Source organism: Trachypithecus francoisi, unplaced genomic scaffold, assembly GCF_009764315.1.
Source record: "Trachypithecus francoisi isolate TF-2019V2 unplaced genomic scaffold, Tfra_2.0 Lachesis_group12, whole genome shotgun sequence".
Taxonomy (NCBI): Eukaryota; Metazoa; Chordata; class Mammalia; order Primates; family Cercopithecidae; genus Trachypithecus; species Trachypithecus francoisi.
This window is the reverse complement of record NW_022681457.1, coordinates 47896978-47915778: the sequence shown is the minus strand read 5'-3', so window position 1 is coordinate 47915778 and position 18801 is coordinate 47896978. Positions and strand designations below refer to the sequence as shown.

The window sequence follows — 18801 nt, the reverse complement described above, 5'->3', positions numbered from 1 at the left end:
ATATTATTGTGGAAGAACAGGTTTCATGTTGTATTTGAATCAGATTTGTTAGAAGTAATTTTATTATTTACAGTGAAGAAAGCCAGCCAAAATATTCTCTAACAAATGAACTTACGTAGCATATATAAAGTGGAACATTAAAATAACACCAGGAAAGTGAATTTATTTACAGAGTGTGCTAAATTAATTGTCACAAAGTAGATAATTATTTCTTATGACTTAAAAATATTTTTTTCTATATGGTTGTTTTATAGGATTAAATAATTAAACAATTATAAATCTTGGTGTTGTGACAAAACAACAAAACATTTCTGATACTCATTTTTTGTTATTAATTGTTAATAAAAATAGGAAGAGTATCTGTGTAGTCTTAAAAGATCATTGCCATACTTAATTAACCCTGAGTCACTAGAAGGAGAACTTTTTGTTCTTGTTTTTTCTGGGAAAGTTTCAAGGAAGTATTTATTCTGCCTTTTCTGAGTGACAAATTGCTTAAGAAATATATATAAAGTTGGTATCCAAAGTTAAAATGCTAATGAAGAACATATTTTCTTAAAATAATATCTTACATATTAAACTTCTAAGTGTCATTTATTTAATAGTTTTGGACTAATTCCACACAGTATAAGAACCCACTGCCGGTACTTTCCAAAGAGCACATGGACTATCTTGGCAGGTAGTAGATTTTTGTCACTGGAGGGAAAATAACATTTATGGAACATTTGCTGTGTACTAGGTATAATGCTAAGTGACATTTCATATTATGGTATTTAATTTAATTCTCAAAGAGCTTTAAAAGATACATTTTGTTATTCTGGTTTTTAAAATTAGGAATCTGGAGCACATTGAGTAACCAGTTCAAAGTTACATAGCTAATAAATTACTGAATTGAGATTTAAACTCAGAGCTCCTAACTCAAAATCCAAATCTCTGCATTATGCCATGCTTGGATGTTTTAACATTAGTTCAATAGCTATCTCATATAAATGTTGTAGAGAGTCTTTAAGCATGTGATAAGTTATTAGACAAAAAGACCTTCCAACTTCGAGATTCTGTCTTTCTTGTTAAGGATGGCACATGAAGCCTTCTTTAAAAAATTACTGATGATATCAAATTAATTCAAATATATAAAATGTCTGAAGAATATTTTTGTTTCTCAGTAATTCTGGCTTTCATTTTGCCTTTATAATTTCCAAATCTTAGAAATATAGTTCATCTAATCCAGAGTTCTGTTGCCAAGAAAATTCTTGAGAGATAGGAGAAGATACAGTTGTACTTCATGACATCTATCTTGTAATTGTAGTAGCTGATTTTTACTTTGCTCAATCTTTTTGTATAGTCATTAATTGCTTTTAACTGGCCCTCCTCCAGGTTTGTTTGTTTCTAGATTTATACTAATTAGAATTCAATTTGTGATAGAGTGTGCCAAGCACAGCAGTCCCACCTATTTTTCATGTCTACCTCTTGCAATTATTTATAGTATACAAAGAATTAGTTTCCATAAATGTGCCCCAGATGAGTCTCTAATTTCAAAAAATTCCCTCTCATCTTCCACATTCTAGCATTCAGATGTTTAGAAATAAATCTGGAATTATCTAACCATAATTACCAGTCTTCTCTGTCTTAAACTGTCTAGGCTGAAAGTATCCGAAGAGCTGTAAATAAAAAAAAAAAAAATGTTCTTTTTCACTATTGGCCAAGAGACCAATATTAGGATCAGTAGATAGACATTATAAGGGAACAGCTTTTGGTTTAATGTAGGCAAGAATATTTTAATAGAATTTTTAACACTCAAATAGGCTTTTCCATAGAGTGATCCAACATCTTATTATTGGAAGGTTTGATGTCTTTATTCAGTCATTTATTAAGCAGATATTTATTGATTACACCAGGCACATTTTTAAACATATAGTCCCTACCTTCATGTAACTTACAGTCTAGTGAAGGTTTGACAGATATTAAATAGTCACATAAAGAAATATGTAAACTGTGATACATTCTATAAAGAGAAAGTACAAGGGATTATGATAAGGGTGCCAGTTTTAGATCAGTAGATGAGTGAAGGCTGTTTTGAGGAGATGACATATGAGTAGTAATCATAAAGAATGATATGAGCTATCCAGGGAAGGGGTGGGGAAAAAACTTCCCTGGAATATGCAATATAACATTGTTTCCACCTTTGCCACCTACCTTGCTATGGAGAAATTACTAAATGTTTCTAAATATTTGTTTTTTTCTCAGCAGTAAAATGATGAAAATAACTACCTTATAGATTTTCTTATGATGATTAAACATGATACAATGCCAGTCATGTAGTAAAAACTTGATAAATGTTAGCTGTTGTGGTGGAGGTTATTGTTATGTGTGATGGTAGCTGCTGTTTTGAGGAACCGAAATAAAGTTGGTGTGGATAAACTTTGATGAACAAAGGGTGAAGGTATGTGAGATGATCCTAGTGAAGGAGGCAGGATTCAATCATTTAGGACCATGTTTATTACTTTGCACTTGAACCTAAGGTCAATGAACAATCACTAAAGCTATGCTAAGTAAGCCAATGTCATTATTTAATTTGAGGTTTAAGATCACTCTTGTTGCAATGGATTAGGAAGTTAGAACATGGCTTTGAAGACCTGAAGTAGAAGAGGATAACCAATGAGAATGCTACTGTAGTAGTCTGTATGAGTGAGAAAGATCATTTAGACCAGTGGAGATAAAGAGAAGTGGATATATTTTGAAGATATTTGAGGTAACAGATTGGAGGTAGGCTGCAAATCAGGGGAGGATTCTAGTCAGTCTCCAGTGTACAATTAGGCCTTTGATAACTAAACTATTTAGGATTTATCAGGAATATTCTGAAAGCACAAGGAAATGGTATACAGAATGTCTCAGGATAATTCCAATTCTAAGAATCCATAACTTTTTTCTAAGAATTTTGATGTTTCTAGTCTTCCTTTCACCTGCAAATTTGACTTCTTTTCTCTGTCCCTTTTATTTTATTATTTTATTTTATTTATTAAATTATACTTTAAATTCTGGGATACATGTGCAAAATGTGCAATTTTGTTACATTGGTATACATGTGCCATGGTGGTTTGCTGCACCTATCAACCTGTCATCTAGGTTTTAAACCCTGCATGCATTAGGTATTTGTCCTAATGCTCTCCTTCCCCTTGCGCCGCATCCCCCAACAGGCCTTGGTGTGTGATGTTCCCCTCCCTGTGTCCGTGTGTTCTCATTGTTCAACTCCCACTTATGAGAACATGCGGTGTTTGGTTTTCCGTTCCTCTGTTAGTTTGCTGAGAATGATGGTTTCCAGCTTCATCCATATCCCTGCAAAGGACATGAACTCATTCTTTTTTATGGCTGCATAGTATTCCATGGTGTATATGTGCCAGTTTCTTTATCCAGTCTATCATTGATGGGCATTTAGGTTGGCTCCAAGTTTCTCTGGCCTTTTTCTAGTTTCATTATGTCTTTCTGATGTTGGAGCAAACAGAACTAGAGTAAAGTATTTTACAGGCAGTGACTTCACAGCTTTCTTCGTGAGTAGGATGCTTAAATCAAGCAGGCCTTTTACCTATAATGGGAAACTGAGGATGTCTTTGGCAAATAATCGGTAGGGATTTCTAGGATCATTTTCTGGTCTCATATTTTAAATGTAAAATGTGAATTTATTTTTTCACAGTTTCCTTGGTTACACTGAGTTTCAGTTGCCACATTTCTGCCCCACTTGAAGAGTTTCAGATGATTGCCCAGTAGTCTGGCCACATTGTTTCATTTCTTAAAACATAACCCAACTTATTTGATTTACCACAATTATTCCTTTACTTATAGACTTTGGTGAACAAAGTAAGATTTCATGAGAAAGCTACTGTGTCCTCTGTTTTTCTGCCTCCCCTCTGGTGTGCTAATGTATAATAAATGACCAATGAGCAGAGAGGAAGAAGAATAGAAAGGCATGGATAATCCTCAAAATCAGGTATTCTGTTTCTCATTACAATACCTTTAGAATCATAAATCCTCTCATGACTGATTCCAAGCTGGGTTATAACCAGTTCGTTCAAAAGCAAAAAGAGGTGGAGTCAGTGGAGGAAGAAAAAAGAAATAAATGTATTGAAGTCCTGTTAATTTCATTTAGTCTTTAAAGAACTCTTGTAAAGTAAGTTTTCTTATTGCATTCTATAAATGAGGAAACTGAAATTTCTTGAAATTATGTAATGTATCCAAATTCATGCAGTGAGTAAGTAACAGACCTGGATTTCAAATCCAAAATTTTTATTTCCAGTTTCAAGTCTCTCTTTTCTGCATCAGGTAATCATCAATTTGTCCTGTTTTTAAATTTAAAGTGCATCCTTGGGAATTAATGTTTAGGAGACGTGAAAAGGGTAAAATAAAATTTTGCTCTGTAATATCTTAAGCCCAGCTGGCAATTTACTTTTAAAAATATTGTCAAATGTTATTTGCCTCTGAGAATTATGGAAATATAACTTAATGTATTTGTGATGTAAATAGGAAAGACTTTGAAAGAGCCAGAAAAAAATATCGTAGAAATGCTCAGCACAAAACCTCATTTGATACAGTGATTGGTTTTGCTGCCCTCTAGTAGAATTACCATGAAATTAGCTTGATACATGTTCGTTTTATTTTATTTCCAATTTTTTCTTTCATTAATAATGAAATGGGAAAAGTTCCGTTATCCCTCTTGCAGGGTGTGCAATAGGGGTGTGGCTCATTTCTTTGGTGTCCCGCTGTCAAACCCCTAGGGGAAGCATGCAGACGGGCAGGTAGTGCATAGCATTTTGGGGCTCCAATCCCGTGGCAGCATCTAGGGTTGAGTGTCTACAGCTCCCAAAGCCCCATCGGGCATGTGTTACCGTGTGCTCTTTCAGCTTGGCCATCTGCAGGCGGCTTGTGTTAATCAGCTCAATTAGATGCTCTGCCTTATCACAAAGACAGAGGGGTTTCTGTATCCCGGATTCTTGCCCTGGTGTACTGGAAAAATCGGATCACATGTGGACTTGGAGGATGGGTGTAAGATTTTATTGAGTGGTGGAGGTTGTTCTCAGCAAGCCAGATGGGGAGCCAAAAGGGGATGGAGTGGAAAGGTGGTCTTCCCTCAGAGTCAGGCCGCCCAGTGGCTGGACTCTTCTCCACCCACACCAGCTGAATTCCATGTGGTCTCCCCGTAGATGGCCTGCTGGTGTCTGTTGTTGTGTTATTCTGCTCCTCTTGATGTCCACCCGTTTGTCTCTGTGTCTACTTAAGGTATCGGGCTTATATGGGCACAGGATGGGGAGCATGGTGGGCCATCCTAGGCACAGGCCTGAGGGTGGAGCCCTGGCTAGTTACCCAGGCCTTCCCTACTCTGCACTTCCCTGCCCTGCTTCCGTATCAGTAGGAGACTGCTAGTTTTAGAGGTACCTACCTAAATCATAAGAAGTCATATTTCCTTGAGGGAAAGACCCAGATACTGGTGGTACCATTCAGCCAAACAGGAAGAACTGCAGTATAACGCTACAACTATGCCTAAATAGGGCCTTTGTAGTTTCAGTGCCTTTATCTTAAAGAATGTCACCTACTCCTCCTGTTTTTAGGCTACTCATATCTATAAAACAGCAATAAAGCTGTTTTATACCTTCTATATGATAGAGGGTAGTAATTTTTCTCAGGCAATGGAAAGTTATATGAAATGTGTATCCATGATACATTTCATCATCAGGAGGATGTTTACCTGAATATGATAAAAAGTAGCTACCATTTATTGAGAACTGATAATATGCCGGACACTTTGCATATATTGTATTATTTAATCCTCATAGTCACCCTGGAAAATAATAATTATTATTCCTATTTTATACAAAAGGAACTTAATGTTTCAGAGATGTCCAGAAACTTGTCCAAAGTCAGGTCATATCGCAGCAGAGCTGGGACTGAAAAGGAGATATCTTTAACTTCTCCCTATCATCCTGCTTCCTCTTAGCAATCAGCTGAAGATTTTCAGTTGTCTTTCTAATGAATAAGTATAACCCTGTTATTACTGCATGAAGTTAGAGGTCATGGGGCCACACATACGATATTATGGTTTGAGAAGCTATTCTGAAAAACCACAGACATATAAAATTATTATATGTTAGGATCATGTATTTGATATTTATCATCTTTGAAACTGAAAAAGAATTAGACCTAGCATTCATGTACTGGTATAGAAAACAAACTAGTTATCATACATGCCATATTAAAGAGTAATAAACAAGAGAGTACCCTTCGTAGTCTAATAAAATTTTTCAGATTGCCCAAATTGTAAAAACAATAAACTACTTCTTCAAAATAATAAAAATAAAAGAGATATTAAAATGAAACTTTGTTTTTCCAATAGCATCAGTCTTTTTCAGATGTGAGTATTTAACATGCTTACTGCCCAGAGGCAATTAGCTGGTTAGCCTTCAGACTAAGGAAGTGTAAACTTGATCACCTTACTTGTTTTAGAATTGATAGAAATAATATTTTTTAATAACCTCTGGTTTTTAAGGATTTACTCCTAAGGATTACTTTTTAAAAATCACATTCAATATAATTCTGTATATGTGCCTGGGACATTAATAGTTAGAATCCTAATAGGGTTAAACATTATTATTCTGTGACTTGAAGTAAATTCATTGTCTACAAATATGTGTGTCTCATGTTTTTCTTCATCATGTACTTATGTTTCTGTGTTTCAGAAGGATACTGTGATTTTTATAGCCAAACAAAAGGAAGATACCATTAAAAACTAGTATTTTTCTCTTTTATTTATTCTAGCATTCAGAAGACACTTATTGAACACTTACTGTGTGCTAGAGAAAATAGTAAAGTAAAACTTGATCTTTAAGTGGTATATGATCTAGAAAATGAGAAAAGAATTATATATATATTTTGCCAAAACATTAGTCCTCTTTCATAAGATACTCTAAGAAAAATAAGTAAAAGTTGTTTTGGCAGCTGTCATAAGGACATATGTGTTGATAGAGAAACTCTGGCTTTATTTTGCTAAAAATATGTTACTGTTCCATTAGGTAGGGATATTATGAAGTGTTAATTACAACTTTTGAGGAAATGGCAGCTCTAACTTTCTATATAGAAGGCCCGAGGGGTGGCATTTTGGTTGGAAGAGGCTGTCAAGGGACTTCCCCTGAAGCTAGTTTGCATGAAAACTATACTGTTTGCATTTATTAGTAGTGCATTATCTTATTTTTATTTACACATCAGTAAAAATAGCAAAGGTTTCTAGCAATACTTTATAGTCAGGATCTATAAAATGGAGAATACATTGCTTGTTGGTATTAAAGAATAGGATGGACTGATGGAAATAATGGAAGGGGCAAAGGTAAAGGCATTGCTTTGGGCCACCTGTTGACACTACTACTCTTAGAGAAGATGATGGCCGAATTATAATCTGAGAGTAAAAATAGTGAAAAATTATTGTGGTTGTGATTTTTTAAAAAAGGCATTAAGGTCTATGTAATCAATGTACTAAATTTTAAAACTTAAAGGTTACAAACATTATAGAATAGTGGTCAGGAAACTTGTTTATAAAGGGCCAAGGAGTATATATTTTAGACTTTCAGGCCATACGGTCTCTATCACAGCTGCTCAACTGTTGTAGTATGAAAGCAGCCATAGTGAATACATAAATGAATGAGCCTGCCTCTGTTCCCAGTAAACTTTATTTACAAAAACAGACGGTTGGCAGGAGGTAGCCTACAGGCTGTAGTTTGCCCTTTCCTGTCCTAGAAGGTTATACTTTATTTGAGATGTACAAGATTTTGTTAAATGAATCTAGCATATGTGATTCTGCCTAATTTGTCTTTTATCATTAAGAAATATTAAACACAAATGTGATTTCTTCAACTCTTACTTTCAAATCAGAAAACAAAGTCAAATTAGCAGACAAATTGTGTTGCTACCACTTATTTATTTTGTGTAGTGTGAACATAATGAATTAATTTGCATTTACATGTACAACCACATGTATATCTAAAATACTTTTCTGGAATTTGTCACTTTTTTTGCTTAACAAACACTTAAGAATCTTACCAGAAAATATGTTCAAGAGGAGTGAAATCTGTTCTTTAGGTGCACATGTTCACAAGAAACATTTTTCTGAACACTTTACCTGTTTTTTGAAGTCTTGCTTTACAGATCAAAGCATTTCCACGTTTTAAGTTTTAGTGACTTTTTATTTTATTATTTTGAACAAGTTATCAGAGAATGTCATTAAACTTATATTTCCTATCAGGTTGAGATATTTTTAATTTGGACTCTATCTTCTGTTTATGAAATGTCTCTTTTCTTCATTAATGGTACTAAGCAGCCCCTTGAGGGGAGTAGCATAACATTTTTGACCACAAATATATGAACGCTCTTCTTTTGACTATAAGAAAAGTAGTTGATTGAAATCTGGATTTTATTTTAACCACAAATGTAACCACCTATAGAAAACTTTTTGTAAGTATATAACCTTTTCATTTTCAGTTGAAAATGGAAAAATAATAACAGCTGAGATACAAGGTTGTTTTTCTCAGCACTTTTCTGATTAATGAGTTTTGGAATCTATGTTTTTCTGGTGTGTTGATAAAATCAATTTGCTGTCACTAAAATCAGAAAAGACCAAGATGATATAAATGCCTCCAAAAAATGCTGGGGGAATGGGACATAGTAGATTATAAGGAGGAAAATGAGTCTGTAGAGGCTTTAAGAATATAAATTGTAAAAAATGTTATTCTGACTTTTAAGATCGCCCACAATATATTCCTCACCTATCTTTACAGTTGTTATTCCTACCCTTTCCAACTTACTCCTTATGATCTGGCCACTCAATATTCATTAAACATCACTCACTTATTTATGCCTTTGTTTCAGGCTGTTTCTGTCACCTCTAAAGACCTTCACTTTCCCACCCTCCTTGTCCACCAAGCATCAACTTTCAAGATCCATCTTAAATTACCTGCTCAACCATGAAGTCTTTTCTAATCTCCATGCCCAGTTAGATTGCATTTCTTCCTTCTTTAGTCTTTTCAGCACTTTTATCTACACTATTATGGTTCTTAGCATTCATTGTTTAATATCACAGTAACTTTTTTACTTGAACTATCCATACAGAAAACTCTTCTACAGCAGTGACCACGTCTTATAGTTGTACATTGACACTGCGTGTATGTTGAACTGTGATAAATTAAGAAATGAAAGTAATTTTTAAAATTTATTTGCTACTGTCTGTATACTCAGAGGACATTAGTGTGCTTAATCTAAGTCTGAAAATGCAACAGATTCTTGTGAAGCAGTCAAAATAAGGAAGGACATTTCAAAGGGAACAGCAGCATGAGAATAAAACATGGAGGCATGAAATGACCTGGAGCGTTTGCAGAACTGTACTGTAAGCAGTTCATGATAGCTGGAGGGAGGTAAGGCACAATGAGTAACAGCTCACCTGGCTTCTACTAGTTGCCTGTAATGTCCCACCCAACTTGTTGAGTTCACAAATACTCTTTTTTCTACAAGTCGATGCCAGTATCACTTCTATATTTCACATCAAGTATCATCTGTGTTTTATACATGTTTCTATGACCACTTCTTGCCATTTTTTATTGGCATATGTCTTTTCTCTTCTGGACCTTAAGTCCTTTAAGCGCCATGATTCGTGAAGCAAAAACTGAATCATGAAGGGTAACTTCTGTTTATGAAATCAATGACAGATGAAGTTAAATCTGAAAGCATCCCCTGATCTGTACTTTTTAGTAAAGTTAAAACTTATTATGCCTTTGTTTGAGGCTGTTTTCAGGTTTTCAGGCCTAATGCTTACTAGGTTCAAACCTTCACTCATCACCTTTCTTCTAAAATTCAATTCACCCCCTCCTGTTACTATTTTCTGAATTGGTACCACACTCTCCAGTTACAAGGTGATTAAAATTCAGCATTTTTTTTGTATTCCCTCTTTTCCTTTGTACTTGATTTCAGTGAGTTACTAACTCTTATAAATTCTACATATGTAATATGTTTTGCATCCATTCTTTACAACCTTAATCTACTGGCTTTTTGAGATTGTCACTATTCCACAAATATATTTTGGATACCATTGTTTGTCAGACATACTGTTAGGTGTTACAGATAAATAGTTTAAAAAATTCTTGCTTGTTATGTGTTCATTGAGAGACAAGTAAAAATCCATTATGATACAATATTTTATGGCTATAATAAAAGAGCACAGCATTTTTTTGTCGGATAATCAGGGGAAGACTTTGAAAAGGAGTCAGTAGGACCTTGAATAATGTGGAGGAGTTTTCCAAAAATGTAAGAAGGCCTTAGGCGTCACTCTAGGTAACAGGACATGTACAAAGGCTGAGAATCATGAGAGAACCGATACATACTGAATAATAATTAGTTTTATACCACTGGATCACACAGTAAAAGGGAGGAGGGAGAAAAGAAGGGGTCTGAATGCGGAGTAGACAATGATGAAATAATGAGGAACACTATATATATGCCATCCACGGTCATTAACACTGTGTCCTGTAGCCGTAAGGAGATAATTGAATTTATGGGAATATTTTGAAAGAGTCATATTAGCCCATTAGAAGTATCTTGCTGCTGCAAGATAAAAGATGAATTGGAGATAAAGGGAGACCAATAACAAGTGATTGCAGTAATATTAAGGAGAGATGACAGCAAAATGCTTCAACTTGGGCAGCAATTAAGGGGAAAGTTGTAAAAGATATTTAGAAAATTGGCCGGGCGCGGTGGCTCAAGCCTGTAATCCCAGCACTTTGGGAGGCCGAGACGGGCGGATCACGAGGTCAGGAGATCGAGACCATCCTGGCTAATACGGTGAAACCCCGTCTCTACTAAAGAATACAAAAAACTAGCCGGGCGACGAGGCGGGCGCCTGTAGTCCCAGCTACTTGGGAGGTGGAGGCAGGAGAATGGCGTGAACCTGGGAGGCGGATGGCGTGAACCTGGGAGGCGGAGCTTGCAGTGAGCTGAGATCCGGCCACCGCACTCCAGTCTGGGCGACAGAGCCAGACTCCATCTCAAAAAAAAAAAAAAAAAGATATGAGCTCCATAAACTCAAGGACTGTATCTTATATACAGTGCCTGGCACATAATATATATTCAATAAACGTTTATTCAAAAATTAATGATTTGGATCGACTCTATTTCAGTTCCCTTTTGAAGTGCCCTAGACTTCCATCTCTGTATATATTTCCAAATTTTGTCTATTCCTTAAAGGCCCAGCTCAAACACTACCTGTGGAGTATCTTCCCTAAATCTCCGAGTTGAAAACAAACTATCTCTTGTTAAATTTGATAAAATGTAGTCTTTTGTATTTTTTAACACTTTCTTCCTTGTGTTTTAGTTATTTATATCCCTAGGCTCTTTGATTATAAATGTTTTAGGGAAGAATCCATGCTTCCCTTCCTATTTATATTCCTCATACTGACTAGCACAAAACTCTTTCACTTATCAGTTGTTCAATAAATATTTGTTGAACGAAAAAGTAACAATCATATCTAACTATGATTTTGGAAACAAAATATCTTAGAATAATATAACAAAGTGGGTAAGAGTGAGGACTCTGAGACCAGATTGCTTTCATAGCATAGTAGAAGATACCAATATGTATTGGTAACCGAGACTGAAAAGATGAAAAATTGTCAAAAGTGTGTCAGGAAAGAATGTTAAGAGAAAGTTTCAGAAAACCTCATAAAGATTAAGTAATTGGCAATTATTTGTATTTTAATGTTGTACATCTCTTTTTGATGAGCTGCTAGATTCAGTTTACCAGTATTTTGTTGAGGATTTTTGCATCGATGTTCATCAAGGATATTGGCTTGAAGATTTCTTTTTTTGTTGTATCTCTGCCAGGTTTTGGTATCAGGATGATACTGGCCTCGTAGAATGAGTCAGAGAGGAGTCATTCAAAAATATAGTTTTTTGACTCCTTGGTGTTGCTAAGTTGTGTTGGTATACAGAAACACATGATGACATTGCTCTCCTTAAGGATCATCAAATCTCAAAAAGTCAATGTTTGTAATAGAATAAACAGGATAAGAGTTAATGGTTTCTTTAGTTACCAAAAAGTTCATGGTAAATAACTTAGTTACTAAAGAAGATAAGGGTAGTGAGAGCTTATAGTGGTTTAAAATAGTCAAAAAGGCTTCTTGAAAAAAGTTAAGACTTGATTTATCCCTTACAAAGTAAGAATAAATTGATTATTTTCATCTGCAGATATGCATGAGACTTCATGGAGTAATTGATACCTTAACAGTACAGAAAGTGATGGATGCAGGGAAAAAAGGAATAAACTGTTTCAAAAATACCAATTTCAAAGAAACACAATGACCTGAGGGAAAAACATAATGAAATAAATTCTTATAGCATACATGCATGACTGCCAAATTCCATAAAACTTCTGTAATGGAGAAAGTGTCGGCGGTTGAGGGGCTTCCATGTACTGTTGATAGAAATGAAATATCCTTGAAATTATTCCCATTTTAATAATATGAGAAAAAAATTACAAATAGTTATTAGCCTGGATTAGAATGTTATACTTTAGGAGGAAGTATAGTGTTAAGTCTTCTTAATGTGATACATGCCACTTGAAGTTCAATCAGTTACACTGATTTTTTTAAGTCAGCTTTTTAAAACAAATATTTTGTTGCCCATAACATATTATCAGAGGCTCTTTATTGTTAAAGGATCAGTTATTTTTTTCTCACTGGTATCAATAGATATACTGATAGGAGATGTCCAACATGAAAATATGTCCAGTAGTCACTTATTTTCATTAAATTTCTAGTTAGAATAGCGTAGATGAAACCGAAAGAATATACGTGTTCCGAATAAGGCAATTTAGTTGGTTTCAATTTCCCTTCTCCATGTCACCTATACTAACCTGCATTTCTTCCACTGGACTGCGGACACTAGATTGTAAACAGGGGGGTTCACCTTTGTTTCCTGATTATCTAACACATTCCTGGCATATGTCACAAATTTAGTGAATAAGTCTTGGATTGAAATACTTGGCAATTTGGTAGCAACTAGGGTCAGTTGAGTTCTGCATGTATTTGTCAAGACCACTGTGTGCTCATCTAGTTTTGATAGGTAAATCTAAAACAGTTCATAGGGGAATGGGGACAAGGATGTTAAGGCATTTATTTAGTTGCCAAAATAATTCGTAACTCATGAGGAAATCGGAACTGATACTTATTAAGCATCTGTTCATGCCATGTGCTAATTATTTTACATTTAATATCTCATCTAATCCTAAGGTTTTGAAACTCAGGATTGTCCCTTTTGTCTTGTGCAAAAAGCATGAAGTACACACCGACTGGATTTCTTTCTTTTTGTAGTCACCACTTTCCCATATTGGCTAGTCGGTATATATATATATATAACACAGAGCAGTTAAGAATTTCAACAGAGTAGTAGTTCTGTTTCAGTGTGAATATTGAAAATTAAACAAACTGCCATATAAAAATGTGGTGCTTTTCATTAAATAGCTGTTAAATAAGAAAGAGAAGGAATGAATGTGTTATTTTAGAAAGTGCATGGGTTTTGAGGTAAGATATATTTGAATTCTGATCCTGGATTTCCACTTCCTCATTTGTAAAACTTAAGGTAAAATGCCTTTTAGCCATATTTATTGTCAGGGGTAGAAAATAGGAACTGCCTTGGATGAAGCTGACACATAGAAAATACTTAATAAATGGTGATGGTTGTATTTATTGTACTGCTGCTGCTACTGCATAAGGAGAAGGATAACAAGGCAGTTATATTTCTCCTTTTCCCCAAGTTTCTCATGGAGATACCTTAGGACACTGTGTTGAGGGTCCCCAAGTCACTCCCAGGTTCAGTGATTGACTGGTAGGACTCACAGGATTCAGCATATGAATGAATGTTTTACATTTAATATCTCATCTAATCCTAAGGTTTTGAAACTCAGGATTGTTTCAAAACAATCCTGTGAAAGGATACAGAGCATCAGCAAAGGGAATGGTGTGAAGTCCAGAGGAAACCCGGGGCAGTGTGCCAGAGTCCTCTCCTGGTGGAGTCACACAGTATGCACTTAATACACTCAAATCAGAACTGAGCTATAACACATTAAGTATTATCTACCAGGAAAGCTCATTACGGACTCAGTGTCCATGATTTTTATTGGGGGTTGATCACATAGCTACCCTCTGGCTATCATGTAGCAAAACCCCAAACTCTCAGAGGGAAAACAAGTGTTTAGCATAAATATATTGTTTGCACAAACAGTAGAGGCACAGTGAACTACTCTTGCCAGTTTTGGAAATGCTGGGAACTGTCCGCAAATCCAAATTCCCCAGACACCAGCCAAGAGCCAGTCTTGTAAGCAGGCCATTTTAAAGATGGCAAACTCAAGCCTGCTCTCTTAACTCTTTTTGCCCAGATGTGCAGATGAAATGTTCATAGGAGACATTATTTGAGGAATTGTGTTGTATCTTCCAAGTAACTAGTAATTTACCAAACAAATAAGTCATAAAAAACTAGATTAATATTTCTCTCAAGAACATTTCAAAGACTGAAAGATGTAGATGGTCACTCAAGTTGCCTATAGGAAGTCTGAAGGTGGGTCCTTTCATCTCACTCTTAAAATCCAGAACCATCTGCAACTGGCAGCACCCTCCACTCGCCCCACTCCAAGATCTAGCTTAGTATGCATCTGGTCGGCCCATAATTAGACCAACCTATCTGGCATCTGTGGCAGTAGTTAGCAGGTCAGTTGGTGATGGTCTTAAGGTCTCAGTCATCAGTATTCTCAAAGATGAGACTATATCCTTGCTTTCCGCTCTGTATATTACAGGACTCCAGTACAAGAGAAAGGTCATACGAAACCACACTCAAGGTTTAACTTAAGAAGTCACATCGAATTGTTTTATAAATTTGTTTCAATTTTTCAGTCAGTCACGGCATCCTTAAGCTTCAGGATTTTCAGTACAATGTTGTTATGTATTATTGTATTTAAGAATCTCTTCTCCGCCGCGCACAGTGGCTCACGCCTGCAATCCCAGCACTTTGGGAGGCCGAGGCAGATGGGTCACGAGGTCGGGAGATGGAGACCATCCTGGCTAACATGGTGAAACCTCAGCTCTACTAAAAATACAAAAAATTAGCCAGGCGTGGTGACATATGCCTGTAGTCCCAGCTACTCAGAAGGCTGAGGCAGGAGAATTGCTTGAACCTGGGATGGGGAGCTTTCAGTGAGCCGAGATTGCACCACTGCCCTCCAGCCTGGGCAACAGAGTGAAACTCCATCTCAAAAAAAAAAAAAAAAAGATCTCTTCTTTACACAGAGGAAGTGTCTGTCCTACCTGTGAAGTACTAATGAGGGATTTGGGCTATAATCTCATAAGATCAAATCTGAAAATATAATTCTGGAAAGAATAATTTAAAATTTTTTAAAAAGATTTATTTACATTGTTAAAAGAAGCTGTATTTGAGAAACATAAAAAACATGACAGAACACTTCCTAGGCTACTTTAATAAAATAGGCAGTGATAACATACATATTTTTGCAAGCATAAACACTCAGATATTCTAATGACAGTTGCACGGGTATATCAGTTATAAGCAGGTGAACAATATTCATAAATTAATAGGTCAAAAAGTGAAGTGTATAAAAACTGTATCACTTATGGTTGGTAATTGTCTAGACCCAGCTTTATAACTGCACCCATCTGAAACACTGTAACAGAGAACCTAAGTCTTTTGACAAGATCAATACAAAAGCTGCAGTGAGTCACCACTACATATGCACATAGCCATATAATCTTTTTCAGAGAGCTGAGATCTGTAGAAATTTTATCTTTCACAAATGCAAATGTGCAAAAAGGACATCTCTTCATTTACTGGGAAAGTTCAATGTTTTTACATATACACACAGTGCCTACACACACTGTCAACATTGTGACAATGCACTTTCATGGAGTCAAATTTGCAAAAACTGCTTAACATGAATTAGAACTTTCTAAAAGTGTTTTCATAATTTATACTTCCAGTTTGGAATGATATGAAGCTGAAATACATAGCACAGCAATTGGTACTGTGTGTGAAGGGGTAGAAGTCACACATTGCATAATTTGGAAGGAGAGATTTCTTGGACTTTTAACCTGCCTTTTCTCCTCTATAATCTTTGAAACACCTGCTGCACTCGTATTTAAAGAGTGGTTGTTTTCTACACATTTTGTAAACATATGTTGTCTATTTGAATGCCTAATTGTTGCTCAACTGTTGCAATTAAGTGATTTTCTGCTTTCACTGTAGCAATTAACTTTTAGTAATTCACAGTAGTAATTAACTTTTAAACTTTTCTCTTTCACCATTAAGTAACCGCGTTCACTTAACTTATCACAGCCTTTTGGTGAGATAACAATTTCACAGACCTCTTTCATTGTGTGTAAGCAATACGGTATGAAAGAATGATACTCAGCTTTCCCATACCAAATTTGTGTTAATCAGGATTCTTCAGAGGGACAGAACCATAAGGTAATATATAGATATATGAGAGGGGATTTATTAAGAGAATTGGCTCACATGATTATGGTGGCTGAGAAGTATCACAATAGGCCATCTACAAACTGGAGACCCTGGGATGCCAGTAGCTTGGCTCAGTTCAAGTACAAAGACCTCAGAACCATGGAAGCCAATGATGTAACTCAGTCCAAGGCTGAAAGGCACAGGACATAGTGGGTACTGGTGTAAGTCCTGGAGTCCAAAAGCTGGCATGCCCTGGAGTTCTGATGTCCAAGGCAGCAGAAGAAAAATCTGTCCCAGCTCTCAGAGAGCAACCAATTTTTCTTCTGTATTGGTTCTGTCCACGCCCTGAGAGATTGGATAGTCCCTGCTAACATTGAGGGTAGATCTTCCCCACCTAGTAGTCCACTCAGGGTTACACACTAATCTCCTCTGGAAACACCCTGATAGACAGACCCAAAATAATGCTTTACCAGGTTCCTAGGTATTCCTTAGTCCAGTCAAATTGGTACCTAAAATTAAGTCAAGTCTACCCCTCATCAATCTGGCACCTGTAAGCATCTCCTCACACCATATACACCATATATAATTTCCAAATAAAGACAGTAACAAAGTAATAGTTCCACCTAATGTGATGTAACTGACATGATGCAATTATCCTGCATACAACTGAAGACACACTAATCCCTTCTTCAGGTTTCAACTTCCAACATTTCAACATTAGGGATTTTAATCTTTGAGGGTTATGATTTTTGGAATTTTAGACTTTAGGAATTTTGAACTTTTATGATTTTGATCTTTTGGATTTCAACATTCCAGATTATGACATTCAGGACTGTGTCTTTTGGGATTATGATTGGCGTATTCTACAATGTAGCAAAGCCAAAATTCAAGAACTCCAAGTACTAACTTGGAAGGCACAGAATAAAGCCAAGGAAAGAGACCAGTCCCTTAAGCCAAAACCATACAGGATAGATACTCAAAACCGGCAGGAATAAGTGATACAAGAGCAAATCACAGTACAAGAAAGGAATGATAAATGTGGCCCTCTATCATTTCATTCTGACAAATGATGTCTTCACCATTCAGGAAAACTTTCTAGGTTTTTCTGCAGCATGTCTCAAAGGTGCTATCCTATACTTGAGCTCTAAAAATGTCGTATGTGTCTATCAAATGGTATTTCAAAAATCCATAGTCTAATTAGCTGGTAGAGAACTTCAAAAGAAGAAAGGCAGACTCTTGAAAACATCTTTTTCCCTGTATGATCTCTACTTTTCCTTCTTTATTTTTCCATAACTTAAACAAGTAAAGACATTCCTGTGTTTAAGTACACTGTGGGAACTTATGTAATTTCAGTATATTAATTTAGAAACCAGCATCTAATTTATGCTGTGCAATCACTCTATATATCTTTACTGAGCACCTATTATGTGCCCAGTGTGCTGCTAGACAATGAGATGGGCATTGAGATGAACATCAATTAATGGAGCACAGCCCCTACACTCAAAGAGCCCACATGAGTTTAGAGGATCAAACAAGTTTAGAAGATTAGACAAGTTTTTCGGATTAATGAAAGAAAGTAAGCTCTGAGTGGTCACAAAGTCTGCTTCCTGTAGATATGTCAGGAAATAGTTTCTAAGTGATACTTAGGATTCAGAATGCTAGAAACACCTTCTTTACTATGAAATAATAAAAGTATTCCAATTTTTAAAAAAACATACATTCTTACCTGTTCAAAATATTTTAAATACCCTCTGAATAGCAGGATGCTTTTCATTTCTCTTATTGTTAAAATAATAGAATTTTAGAGCTAAAAAGTATGAATAGAATTATCTAGCCCATCCTTTTTGTTTTTTGGATTAGGAAGGTGAAATCCAAATTGGTTCAAAGACTTGCTTCAGAATTGAAGATCTAAGTTGGAATTCATCGTCCATACCATGCTGTTATTTTCCTCATTCGTAGTTAGAGTGATTTGAGCTGAAGGGAATGTTGACAGTGTGGGGAGGCATCAGATGGTAGATTTTCTTACTTTGACTTTGTTTTCAAATATAATCCTCAGAAATCACAACACCTGTGAGGTCTGCATGGAAGAAATATAGGACTAATTTAACAATTTGCACGTGAAAATAATATTCTTCATATAAGCATATATTCTCTGAGTATTCCTGCTAGTTATTAGAGTCTTAGAAAGAGCTTGCAATTCAAATGTTTTGCAATACAAGTGTCATAGCAAGAGAAATCCTCTTATTTTTCATCCAAGTTGCTTTT

General features: G+C 35.7%; 1 protein-coding gene across 1 annotated transcript in view; it reads left to right on the top strand.

The window, feature by feature from the left end:
- Positions 1-18801, top strand: part of COL24A1 (collagen type XXIV alpha 1 chain) — a 388650-nt gene that overhangs the window by 185800 nt on the left and 184049 nt on the right. The window lies entirely within an intron of this gene.